The 13,604-nt window shown below is 35.9% G+C and overlaps 1 non-coding gene and 1 pseudogene across 1 annotated transcript; one reads left to right on the forward strand and one right to left on the reverse strand.

The window, feature by feature from the left end:
• The first annotated feature begins 3,117 nt into the window (after positions 1-3,117).
• LOC127098779 (small nucleolar RNA R71) lies at positions 3,118-3,224 on the forward strand. The gene has a single exon (XR_007793475.1). It is a non-coding gene; the product is annotated as a small nucleolar RNA R71 (small nucleolar RNA).
• Positions 3,225-11,420: 8,196 nt separating this feature from the next.
• LOC127093971 (agamous-like MADS-box protein AGL62) lies at positions 11,421-12,079 on the reverse strand (annotated as a pseudogene).
• Positions 12,080-13,604: the final 1,525 nt, after the last annotated feature.

The following is a 13,604-nucleotide window of genomic DNA, read 5'->3' on the forward strand; positions in this document are numbered from 1 at the left end:
AAATTTCACATGTAGGATCCCCTAGGCATGGATTTTGAGATTCCACTCTCAAAATGTCAGGAGTTGACGTTTCTTGCCCCATAGTTGACTTTTCCCAAACTGTGTGATTCCCGATTCCATTGATCAATTGAAGCACTTCTAGCTCAAATAAAGAGCTTATTTTTTGTATGTAGACCCTTGTGGACATATGGAGGGCCATGGAAAAGAGTTTCACCCAAAGAATTAGAAATAAACTAGTTTTATACCAAACCCCAGTTTTAGGGCAAAATGATCAGGAACTGATTGCACTGATTGCCAATGGATCTTTCTGAGATAATTGTGAATCTTCCTAGGCCAAGATGCCTCTCTAATCATGACATGGATGAGCTCCTCTACTTCCAACCAAACATTTCCTGTTGCATGTAGCCATGAAACCCTAATTTCTGATTAAATCCAGATGAACACTCTGATAGCTTTGAATCCTTCACTGATGAACTGAGGACCATAATAAGATACTTGGACCCCTCTGAGACCCTTGAGACTTGTATACTTAGAAAATGAAGTCCAATTCTCAATCTTGCTTTGTGTGAGCTCCTTTTGTTAAGGAGTGATCGATCAAAACCTGATCTCCATGTCACTAATGCAGTATGAAATGAGTATGACCTAATATGATGCTAATGAAGTGTAAAACATAATCTCATGCTTCCAGGAAAAATGAAGGGTAAATTTTGGGGTATTAAATATGGGTATTTAGAAAAATCTAGAATATCCATCCAGATAAGAAAAGTAAGAGTGTCTGGAAAGACGCTCGAGCATTTGATCTATGAATGGTAGGGGAAATGGTCTTTCCTAGTTGCCTTATTGAGCTTCCTATAATCTATGCATATATGCCATCCGCCTTCTATACGTTTAGCTACATGCTCTCCCTTCTCGTTATGCACGACTGTGATACCTCCCTTTTTGGGTACTAGATGTACAGGACTTACCCATTTACTATCGGAGATCTGATAGATTATACTAGCTTCTAGAAGTTTAAGGACTTCCTTCTTTACCACCTCACTCATTACAGGGTTGATTCTTCTCTGATGTTCTCTGGAAGGTTTTGAATCTTCCTCTAGCGAGATCCTATGCATACACACGGATGGGCTTATACCTTTTAAATCATAGATGTTGTATCCTAAGGCAGAGGGGTATCTTCGTAAAACATTCAAGAGTTGGTTTGTCTCGTCGTGGTTTAAGGTGGCACTAACTATTACTGGGCGGTTCATTTCTTTATCCAAAAACTCGTATCTTAGGTTCTTGGGCAATTCCTTAAGTTCTTGAGCTGGTTTTTGAGAATTTGGTGAAAGGTCTGGAGTAAGATTCAAACATTCGTTAGTGTGAGGTTCTGTTTCCTTTAGCTCGTCATCCCTTTCATTCGGGTTTGAAAATGGTTCGATCACAGGTTCTTCTTGATCAAATTCCCTTATGCATTCATCTATGATATCGATCGCGTAACATGCGTCTCCTATGATTGGTGCCATCAGGAATTTTGAAAGAATAAACTCTATCTTTTCATCCCCTACTTCGAAAGTTAATTTTCCTCTTTTAACATCTATTATAGCTCCGGCTGTTGATAAAAATGGTCTACCTAAAAGGATATGGATATCGTCGTCTTCCTTGATATCCATGACCACAAAGTCTGTTGGGATATAAAGTTGACCGATCCTAACTGGGATGTCTTCTAAAATGCCTACAAAATACTTAACAGACCTATCGGATAATTGGAGGGACATCTTAGTTGGATGTAATTCTCCTAAGTTTAACCTTTTACACACAGCTAAGGGCATTAAACTCACACTAGCGCCTAAATCTAGGAAAGCTTTATCGATCACATGACTCCCTAGAATGCAAGGTATAGAAAAACTACCAGGGTCTTTCTCCTTCTTAGCAAGTTTATTCTCGAAAATAAAGTTGCATTCCAAGGGTTTGGGATCGTCAAGCCTACGCTTGTTGGTTAAGATGTCTTTGAGAAATTTGGCGTAAGATGGAATTTGGGTGATGGCTTCGGTAAAAGGAATCTCTACATGAAGCTTCTCTATTACTTCTATAAAATTTTGGTATTGGTTATTGATTTTAGTTTGTTTAAGTCTTTGTGGATATAGGATTAGTGGTTTGTACGGGGGTGGTGGTTTGTTAGTTTTATCCTTGGCTTCTCCTTCTTGGTCGGTTTGTTGTTTGGGTTCCACCGATTCCTCTTCTTGGTTTCTAGGTATATTTTCTTTAGAAGCTTTGGACTCTCTCATTGCTGGGTTATGAGGCCCTTCGTAAACGGTCCCACTTCATAATGAGATAGTGTTAGCTTGCCCTCGAGGGTTGAGTTGAGGTTGTCCAGGGAATTGTCCTCCAGGTGTAGTTTGTCGGGCTTGGTTTTGTGCTACCTGTGAGATCTGGGTTTCAAGCATCTTGTTGTGAGTGATTATCTGATCAACCTTGGTCCCTAATTGCGTTATCAGTTTGTTTACATGAATGTTCTGGTTTAGGAATTCTTTATTTTGCTGAGTCTGTCCTGATATACAGCTCTCCATGATCTTCTCAAGGTTAGGCTTCCGGGGCATAACTTGCATAGGTTGATTTGGTTTTTGGGCTTGATAACCTTGTGGTCTCTGAGGTGCATAATTTTGGATAGGGTTCTGGTTTTTATAGGAAAAATTTGGGTGATTCTTCCATCCAGGGTTGTAGGTGTTTGAAAATGGGTTACCTTGGGCGTAATTCACTTGGTCGGTGTTCAGGTCGTTCAAAAGGTTTCACTTTGTCGATTTGTGTCCTTTAGATCCATAAAGTTCACACTCTGTGTAGACTACTGCTGCGGTTTTAGTGTTTGTAGACATACGTTCGACCTTAAGGGCTAAAGCGTCCATTTTTGCCTACATCATGTCTATAGAGCTTATCTCATATATTCCACCTTGGGTCTCCTTTTTCTCTATTGATGCTCGTTCAGTTCCCCATTGGTAATGGTTTTCGACCATATCCTCAATTAGGTCACAAGCTTCAGGGTATGGTTTGTTCATCAGCGCGCCACCAGCGGCAGCGGCGATGCTCATCTTTGTGTTATAATGGAGTCCATTGTAGAAGGTATGAACGATCAACCATTATTCTAGGCCATGGTGTGGACAGACTCTTAACAGCTCTTTATATCTCTCCCAAGCTTCAAAAAGTGATTCTCCTTGGTTTTGAGTAAATCTAGTTATTTGGTTTTGAAGAACAACAGTCTTACTGGGGGGAAAGTATCTAGCAAGGAATACTCTCCTAAGGTCTTCCCAGGTAGTTATTGAATTAGTTAGAAGTGAATCCAACCTTGAACATGCTCTATCCCTGAGGGAGAAAGGAAATAATCTTAAACGAATCGCATCAGGTGAAGCACCGTTGGATTTAAAGGTGTCAGCCAGTTGGATAAAGACTTTTAAATGTTGATTTGGGTTCTTAGTAGCGAGACCCGCGAATTGGTTTTGTTGCACTAATTGCAGTAAAGATGGTTTTAGTTCGAAATTGTTGGCAGGAATGAGGGGGTTTACTATACTAGAAATAGGTTCCTCGTCAGAGGGTTGGGCAAATTCCTTAAGAGGTCTCCGGTCGTGATTCTCGGCCATAGCTTTCTTAATTCGGACGAGTAAGAGGCGTGTACGAGTGTAACGTTCGGGTTCCGCTAAAGGATCTACTAAATTTCCGGTACTACAGGTTCTTCGCATTTACCGGCTAATAATGCCTTAGTCTAGACGGTGTAACAACAGGGTACGAAATTTGACAAAGTTGATCCCCAGCATCGGCGCCAAAAATTGATCGCTCTATTCGCAAGTGCATGAATTGTGTCAGAGTAATATAAAAGAATATTGATCCCACCGAGACCAAATCGTCAATCTATCGATTACTATCATTACGATGTTTATCTAAGGCGGTATAAAAGAGATATTGATGTCGCAGAATAACAGTAAATAAAGAAAATAATAAATACAGTGCAAATAAAGACAGGCTTGAATGTATTTCACGTCAGTTAAACGATGTTTCGATTGTCTAAATAGAACTACTTATGGGGCAATATTTTCTACTCTTGAAAAGAATCCATTTAACAGGAATTGTCGCTTTCGCGTATTCAGAACCGAGTTTACCCTTAAATTGAGGCCTTTTATTGTCACTTATAAAAGGTGCGCAGAACGCTAAAGTAGTAAACTTATTTTTAAGAAATAAGACTTGTAAACTTAGTTGAAAAGTGATTTTGATTTGGAAAGTTTACCCAAGGAGTTTCCTGATTTTAAATCTATCAACGCGTCCGAAAACAGTTTCAAAAATCGTTTTTCTTTAAAGTGATAAAAATTCCTAGTTAACTAAGTCAGGGTGCTTTCGCACTCCTTGAGTAGTTAAAACTAACCAAGTTTATTTCAGAAAACTCGAATTAAAAATCAAAACAGCCTTTAAAGCATTTGTACATATTCAATATGTGAAACATCTATTTAACCGTGATCCTTACATTCTAACCTTTGAAAGATTTAGCCAGACATGGTAATACAAACAAACACAATGATATTGATCATGATGAAAAGTTGTTTTAGAATGTAAGGCGTAAAGAATAAGTAAAACGTGTAAAATAATTAAAATGAGCAATAAAGATAATGGCGAGAAATTTAAATAAAGTAAAGACAATGACAGGAATTAAATAAAGTAAAGCATGACAAGAAATTAAATAAAGTAAAGCATGACAAGAAATTAAATAAAGCAAAGCATAGCAAGAAATTAAATAAAGTAAAGCATGACAAGTAAAATAAATAAAAGCGATTAAATTAGAATTTGCTCCAAACGGAGGCTTTAAATCTGGTACAAGGAAAATAAACCTTTGACTCTGAAGATAAAGACGACAGCAGAATCAAAGTGCCCCAACTCAATCTCACTAAGGTGCGATAACCCCTCGAAGTGACGAATTACCGCTTTTACAAATGATAATATAGTCTTAGTGTTGTAAACTAAGTTGGATGATTTGGAAATGAACCAGAACGACCTATTTATAAAGGGATTCAGCAGATTGTAAAGACCATGGTGCCCTTCAACTTCTCCTTAGTGGAAACGTGAAATGCAAAGGTGGCGCCCGCCACCCCTTCATGGCGCCTGCCATGTGTGTAAATGGGAAAGTTCATGGAATTGTGGCGGTTACCTCCTGGTTGAGGGCTGATGAGTCATGGCTTCTCCTATAGCGGCCGCCATGCATAACGCCATGTGTACAATATTTGCCGAAAAACCCTAATTTTTGGTCTTTTTGCTTCGTTTTTTCTAAAAGGGTCCCGAAAGAGATAAATATCTGAAAACAACATAAAAGAGAGCATAACACAAGCAAAATGATAATAAAGACCTAATAAACATGTGAAATCCGAGTCAAAAACGCGGTGTGATTTAGTGTGATCAGACACCATACAAGCACAACTTTTCATGCTCCCATCCATTTGCCTATAAATACATCCACTCCATCAACACTTCTTTCACACCATCACTCTCACTAATTCTTCTACAATACTTCTTCTACAATTTCATCTGTAACAACTTCTTGTAGTTTCATCTACACCAACCCCCCGACAAAATGTCTATCCTCAGAATGGACGAATCACATAGAGGAATGGTTGCAAACATCGTAACATATGTAAGTTTTTTTTTTGTTAACTTTTTATCTTTCATCTTCACCAACCCCCTTTTATTTTAACATACCAACTTAGTCAAGTTTTTTGTTCTTTCTTTTATAGGATGTATCAAGGTTCCGGACTCGGGTCCACGAATATGTCCATATGGACCCGATGATTCAACCTTATGTTGAACTTGCCGGTTTTGGTCATATAAGCAAGATTTTGTCTTGGTCCGTAGATAACAAATTCATTCTAACTTTATGCGAAAGATGGAGACCAGAGACACACACATTTTGGTTCCCAACCGGTGAGTGTACCGTGACGTTAGAAGATGTCTACATGCTTTTGGGACTGCCCATTGAAGGTAAGGCTGTTAATGGTAAAACCAACTATGCAAATTCAATTTGCATGGATCTCTTGGAGACTGATTTGTTAGATGATAACGCAAGAGGTCAAGGTATACTACTTTCACGCCTTAAGTCGTACTATAATAGTTTATACTTAGATGAGCATTCTACCGAAGATGCTCGAATAATAAAAACTAGGTGATACATTATGCTGTTAATTGGCTCATTTTTATTTCTCGAAGGTAGTGGTTCTAGCATGCATATTATCTATTTACCTTTACTTAGATATGTAGATAGAATAGGAGGTTACAGTTGGGGATCTGCTTGTCTAGCTTATCTCTATAGCTCTTTGTGCAAAAACTCACACAAAGACACATCTACATTTTCTGGGTGTGCTATTTTTCTACAAGCATGGGGTTGGTCAAGACTACCTTCCCTAGCACCTGTCAACAACAACCCTTTTCACATTTTCGTATGCACAAAAGTAAGTTGTTTAAATTGCTATATCTTTACTTACTTCTTTAAAGACTATTATCTCTAACTAATATTTTTTGACTTTTTCGTGTAGATGGTCTGCACGTGGTATGAGTTACAACAGATGTCCAAGACACTGTATTACTCAGTATCACAACCTGTTGGATCACCTTCGACCGACAGACATAAGGAAAGTAACTTAATAATTTCGTTATATTTTGTTAACTTCTTCTACCTAGATTATAATCCTATCTTCTTTCACATTTCAGTTCATTTGGCGTCCATACCTTAATTTGGATCATGACCATCAGGTCAACGCTGAAGACGCGGCCGTATGAACTGCATGCACACCGATAATACGGTTCACAATTGTGGAGATGCACAACAGTGATCGTGTGAAGCTGCAGTTCGGTATGCCCCAAAACATCCCAGATCCCCTAGCTAGCCTAGGAGAATGGCATCTGCACAAAGTTAACGACTAATGGAACTTTAATCCATGGCAAAGCTTCGCAAGATCGGAGTGTCGCAAATGGAAGCACCATCATGACCATGTGTTAACTGACGCAGTCATGCCAACTGAAGAAAAACCAAGTCATACTTATATGGCTTGGTATAGATTGGCTGGTTTTCAGTTCATCTCCGAGGATATATACTTGTACGACCCACGCCAGATGAGTTACACACCTGACACCTCAACACCAAACCCCTAACAACAATGTCAGACCGGATACACATAACCCCCTGTCCGTTAAACGTTCCCTTCAACCAACACACAAACATACAACCAAAATATGCCATACACCCAACCCCAATACCAAGAGCATACCACATACCACCACCAACAAATTGACCATCAACCTGAGACTCAACATCGCTTCGCACCCACCCCATCACCCTACCAAAGTCTCCTAAGCCAAAACACCCAACGATCATTCAACACCAACCGCCCCTCTTCCTACCATAGCCAAGAAGCCCAAACCTCACAAAACCAAAACATCCAACAACCCTATCTATACCAAACACCCCAATAACCTTTCCAACCTTTCCTCGACGAATTGTTCACACCCATGTCTCCCTTCAACCGTCCTGGTCACCCATCAATGAGTCAACCACAACACAACTTCTCTGGCATGGGTCATGAGCTCAGCTACGGCGGTACACCATCGATGCATACTGAAGACTATGTCGACTTGTCTGACTACCTCAATAGGCTTTCTCCTGTAGTTGGAAGTGACGCTCCTGGCCCCTCAGATGCTCAAACACCGGTACTGAATCATCAAGGTGGGTTAAGGCCATGGGTTAGGGTAGCTAGAGGATGTGAGACTAGAGGTCGGTTAGGTGATCCCAGTCATCATCATTAGGTTTCTTTGTGTAAACGGCAAATTTTATTAATATCAATTGGTCCTATATCAAATTTATCTATCACGTATACCATTTACCAAAAAAATATATCATTTTACACTGAGGCTCCAATTGAATTAGCGCTTCCTCTTAAGTACTACACAGGGGCGCCACCTGTCCTAGCCAATCCAATTGGCGCCTCCATTCAAGTATTTAAAAGGAGACGCCAATTCAATTGGCGCCTCCTTCTAAAAGTGGGGTAGTTTGAGATTATTTTTTTGAAACCAGAGGTATTTTGGGAATTTCCTTGAAAAAGTGAATTATTTTTGTAAAAATTTTCAAATTAACTATTCTAAATTATGTGCTTAGAGTTGCCTTGGGCAAGGCTAATCATATATATATATATATATATATATATATATATATATATATATATATATATATATATATATATATATATATATATATATATATATATATATATATATAGTGAGGGGTGCTAAATATGCTAAATATATATTTTTAAAAATAAAGCAATGCTTAAAGTTTTTTATTATTTAGTTCTTTTAATATATTTTGTCTTTCTTTCTTTATTATTTATTTTAGTATTTTACATTGCTTTATTTTTTCTCTCTTTATTTGTTTAGATTATTTAATACTTTCTCATAATACTTGTATTACTTTTTTTTATTGATGACAAAAGTGGTAGGATGTATTTGATTTTAAGGGGAAGTAATTTATCATAAATTTTTTTTAAAATATTTTTTTTTTAAAAATAAATAAATTAAAATAACGTATTTTTTATATTAATCTCCAAACTACCCCATTTTGAAGAACTGATGTCAGATGAATTAGCGTATGCTCTCTAAGTTAAAGAGGTGGCGCCAATTGGATTGACTTATGCACCTGGTGCTGCCAATTCAATTGGTGTCTATGTGTTAGGTTTAAGAGGAGGCAACAATTGGTCTGACACCTATGTGTGTTGTGTAATTTTTTTTTTGAAAAATAATGTACATTTTATATAAAAATTGAAATCAGACCAATTGGTATTAATATTAATATGCATTTACATACGAATATCAAAAAGACTAATGTCGTTGACTGGGATGACCTAACTGACCTTCCGTACCACATCCCCTAGCTACCCGAATGTGTGACCCTAATCCACGTTGATGATTCACCCCATATTTTGAGGATTTGAGGGCCCAGGGACATCACCACCATCTACAGGAGAATCCCTAAGATATTTAGACAAATCTGCGTAGTCTTGTGTATGCAATAAAGCGCTACTGCCATAGCTGAGTTCGTGACACATGCTAGAGTAGTTGGGTTGTGTTTGAGTATTGGAGGGTGACCAGGACGATTGAAGGACAACATTGGTGTGAATGATGCGTCGAGGAAATGTTGAAATGATTGTTTTGGTGTTTGGTAGCCATATGGTTGTTGCATGTGGACAAGAGCATTTGACAAAGGATGTAGGTGGGACCACATGACAACAAACCTTGTGGAATGCATGAATGGCATCTTCAAAGGCATTAGAAATCTACCAATAACCGCATTGGTGAGAACAACTTATTTTAGGTTGGCATCGACCTTCGCAACCAGAGGTGAAAGATGGAGTGCAGTGTTAATGTCAGGTCAATTATTCAGTGAATGTTGTATGAAAATGATGACAGAGGAAACTATCAAAGCTAGCACACACACAGTTACAATCTTTTACCATCATAGACAAAATTTCAGTGTACAGGAAACAATGGACCATAATGAGGGGAAACCAAATTTATCATATGATGTCAGACTAAACAGAAGTTGGTGCGACTGTGGCAAGTTATAGGCCTTCAGTATTCCTTGCTCCCATATCATTACGGCGTGCGCACATACTCGTCAGGATGCTTACGACCATCTATTTGATGTTTACAAGGCCATTACCATCATGAATGTCTATAACAAAATCTTCTCAATGCTAGCAATGGAGGAATATTATCAATGGGACATAGTTTGACACAACGATGAGATGCGAAGAAAGAAAAAAGGACGGCCAAACAACACGCATATTAGAATAGAAATGGATGTGGCTAATAAAATGATAAGATTATGTAGTATATGTCGTCAACCCGGACACAATAATAAAAAATGTCTCAATCTCGGAGCAACATCTGCATCATAATTTAGTACCTCCTTTTAATTTGTGTAACCTTTGATTTTGATATATTAATAACTTTTTGTTAAACAAGGTTAACAACAAACATCACTCCAACTTAAACACACTTAAAACCGAACAAGTCTGAATAAACAACACAAACAACAGATATCAAAACATATAAAAATATTAAACCACAACATTTAAAAACAACATTTCTAACTGATCACAATAATCAAACTGATATCATTTGGTCCAAACATCACTTCCCTAACATCCTTATCATTTTTAACTCGCACTCATCCATGTACGACATCGAGTCTCTCAATACTTCTAATTTTTTTTGCCTTCAAGTATGTTTCCGTCTAACCAACGAACCAACTCCCTCTGTAGTTGCTTGAAACAATAGATGTTTCAAAAGAGCATCTCCATCGGAGGTTTGTCTCTCGAATAAATCAATTTTCCATAGCGGAAACGAAGACGAACCATGTTTGAAATATAATGAAAAGAGATGTGGAAAAATGAATCACACAACACCTCTATTTATACCAAAAAAATTACACAATAGATAGAAGAGTCAGATCAATTGGCGCCTCCTCTCATTTTTTACACATAGACGTCAATTGGATTGGCAACACCATGTGCTCTAGCCAATTCAATTTGCGCAAATTCACTGACATCTATGTATTAACGTTCTTTTAAGTATGGTAGTTTGAGAATTAATCTGAAAAAGTGAGTTATTTTGGAAATAAAATTCAAAAAAAATGAATTATTTGAGTATAAATTTCAATTTTCCTAATAATTTTTATAAAGAGTATTAAAATATTTCAACAAATTATATTTTAAGAGTTTGACTCTAGTTATTACTCGAAAAAATTATTTTTACATCTCCTTCTTTTATTTTAAACTTTGGCATAGTTTTGGGGTGTTTATCATGATGCTCTATCTCTTTACTCTATATTTTTAAAACTGCTCATCAAAATACATTAGTTTATCATCAAAGAAGGAGAATTGTAGTTGAATCAAAATTGATTTGGAGAGTTGATCTCTAATTTGGATTTTGATAATAACATTATGTAAGATAATATATTTATTGTCTAATGTGTGTTACATTTTTCTTTTCATTCTAATTATGATTCGATATTATCAAGCTTTCAAAAGTATAGATTAAATTTTTAATTAATTATTTGTATTTAAATGGTTGAACAAGGCCAATTAGAAAAAGCATATAACTAGGAGTTTTCCGTATCATTTAACTACAATTTTAGGTGGATTTCGATGTTAACATGAAATCACTATTTAAATTCAATGAGTAGAATTTCTACAATAAACCAATAAAGGTTTCATTTGATTTTAAATTGTTGATGACAAATAAGTCTCAATTATAAGGGTTAAGAAAATAAAGTTTTTTTTATAGATCAATTCTGGCCACATGTTAAAAGATTCCTTCTTATTTTTCTCCAATAATCCTGACAATTATATATTTTACTGCATATATTAGAGATAGATGTTAAAAGATGAAGCATTTCCAGCAAACTCCGGAAGAGTTTGAGTAAGATCACCATGAATTAAAACCTTCTTAGTATGTTGAACAACAAGAATCTTAAACTCCTCCAAAGTTTTCTTTAATAATTTAAGTTGACCCATATTCATATCATCAAATAGACAAGCCCACCAAAATTGAGCCTCAACCACCTTCTTTAATAATTTAAGTTGACCCATATTCATATCATCAAATAGACAAGCCCACCAAAATTGAGCCTCAACCACCTTACGGATACGACTTAGTTCATTACCAAGTTTTTACTCGTCATCAAATATGTTGTTAATTTGAGTTAATTGAGCATTAAGCTCGCGCAAATTTGCATTGAGGTGAGCCTGAAAAAATTGGATTGTATTGTTGTTTTAGGGTGGAATTTGAGAAAGATATTGATCTATGACGGTATAGATATTTGGATGACCAAAAGAAAATACTTTTTCACTTGGTGAAAATACAACAACAACAATATTTGCACCACAAAGGATGCAAAACTCACTAGCTTTCTTGAATAGCCCGCTATGACGCTTTGAGAGAATGTCACTTGTAAGTGACTCTCGTTACTCATCTTTTTCATCTCCGACTTTTGGCAACCTCGACCTTTCCTTTCATTTGACATGGTTGAACCACAAAATGAGACACGAACAAAAGAAAAAGAGTAGGTGGATGAGTTTTTTTATTTTAGAATAAGAAATTATACATAAAAACTATATAAAAATCGAGATTGATCAAAACTCAAAATAATTATAATTAAATTTATTTTTTATTAATACATAATTGTGTTTTTGATGTATTTTTTAACTATTATAATTGTATTTTTTTAAAAATTTGGACTCATTTTTAAAATTAAAACGAGGCTTCCGAGATGATTGGACCGATCCTATTTTTTTGTATTTAATTAATGTTAAATTTTTTGGGAATTTCTTAATATATGTTTCTTAGCCATCACGTGAAAATACTTAAATGCCCCTATATTAGAAGATGCATCTCTGGACACTCCAATTCCTGATTGAAATTTAAAATACTCCAGAGATGCATCTATAGAATAATGCCAGAGATGCATCTCTGTAACGTATCGGAACAACGTATTTCATGTTATGTTTTGTTTACGCGTATTCAGATGAAGATTTATAAATGTTATGTGCCATGTTAAGCGACGAGATTTAAACCATACAATTGATATACAAACAATAACTTACATAAATTCTGATGGTAAAAAAATGTCATATATAAATAAAAGACCAATAAATGGCAAAACAAGTCGAGAACAACAATAAAGTAGCATGATATCAAAATAGAATACAATTCATAGTACTGCTGCTATATACTAATGCATTACTGTGTATGACGGACTACATCGTCTCTGGCTCCTCGGCCTCCTCAGCCATCAATTCCCCTCTGTCATACCCCGATTTTGACCCTGAAATTTTTTCATTTTTTTTTATTTGGCACTTGGCCTAAAATTCACTTGCATACATTCATTCCCAAATCCATTTTTTTATTGATAGACATTGGTCATTATCTAGCTTCTTGATCATGGTGTATTTTGATTATAAAATGGATTTTAATCATTTGACTTTTTTTAATTTTCAATTTGATTTTAATTTCGAATTAAGTTTAATTCCAAGTTTCAATTTAATCTTAATTGTTCATTTTACTAATGATTCAAACTCTGATTGATTATTTCCAAATGAATGTTAGAGTTGATATCAAAGTAATTTTAACGAATTATAGATTAATTTGATTTTAATTTGGTTTATGCTGATTTGTTATTATTATTTAAATTGATATTTAGATTAGTCTTGGATTATTCCTAAAATCCATAACCATTTTTATAATCAAATATCCAAATTCCTTAAACCCACAATTAAATCCACTTTTTTCCAATCCAACAACCCAACTCTATTTTTAAATCCATATCTAAAATCCATATCCATTTTCATTATCCATTCGGAACCAATTTAAACCAATCCATATCCAAAATCCTTTCAATCATAACAATTAACCAATTAACCCAAAGTTCATTAATCTAAAACAATTACCCAACAAAAAAACAAGTCCCAATTCCAATCCCATAAGAATTCCATAACAGACAGCAACTTTTCAACCTTAAGATCTTACAATTCTGGCAGTTCAATTGATTT

This window comes from Lathyrus oleraceus, chromosome 6, assembly GCF_024323335.1.
Source record: "Lathyrus oleraceus cultivar Zhongwan6 chromosome 6, CAAS_Psat_ZW6_1.0, whole genome shotgun sequence".
Classification (NCBI taxonomy): domain Eukaryota; kingdom Viridiplantae; phylum Streptophyta; class Magnoliopsida; order Fabales; family Fabaceae; genus Lathyrus; species Lathyrus oleraceus.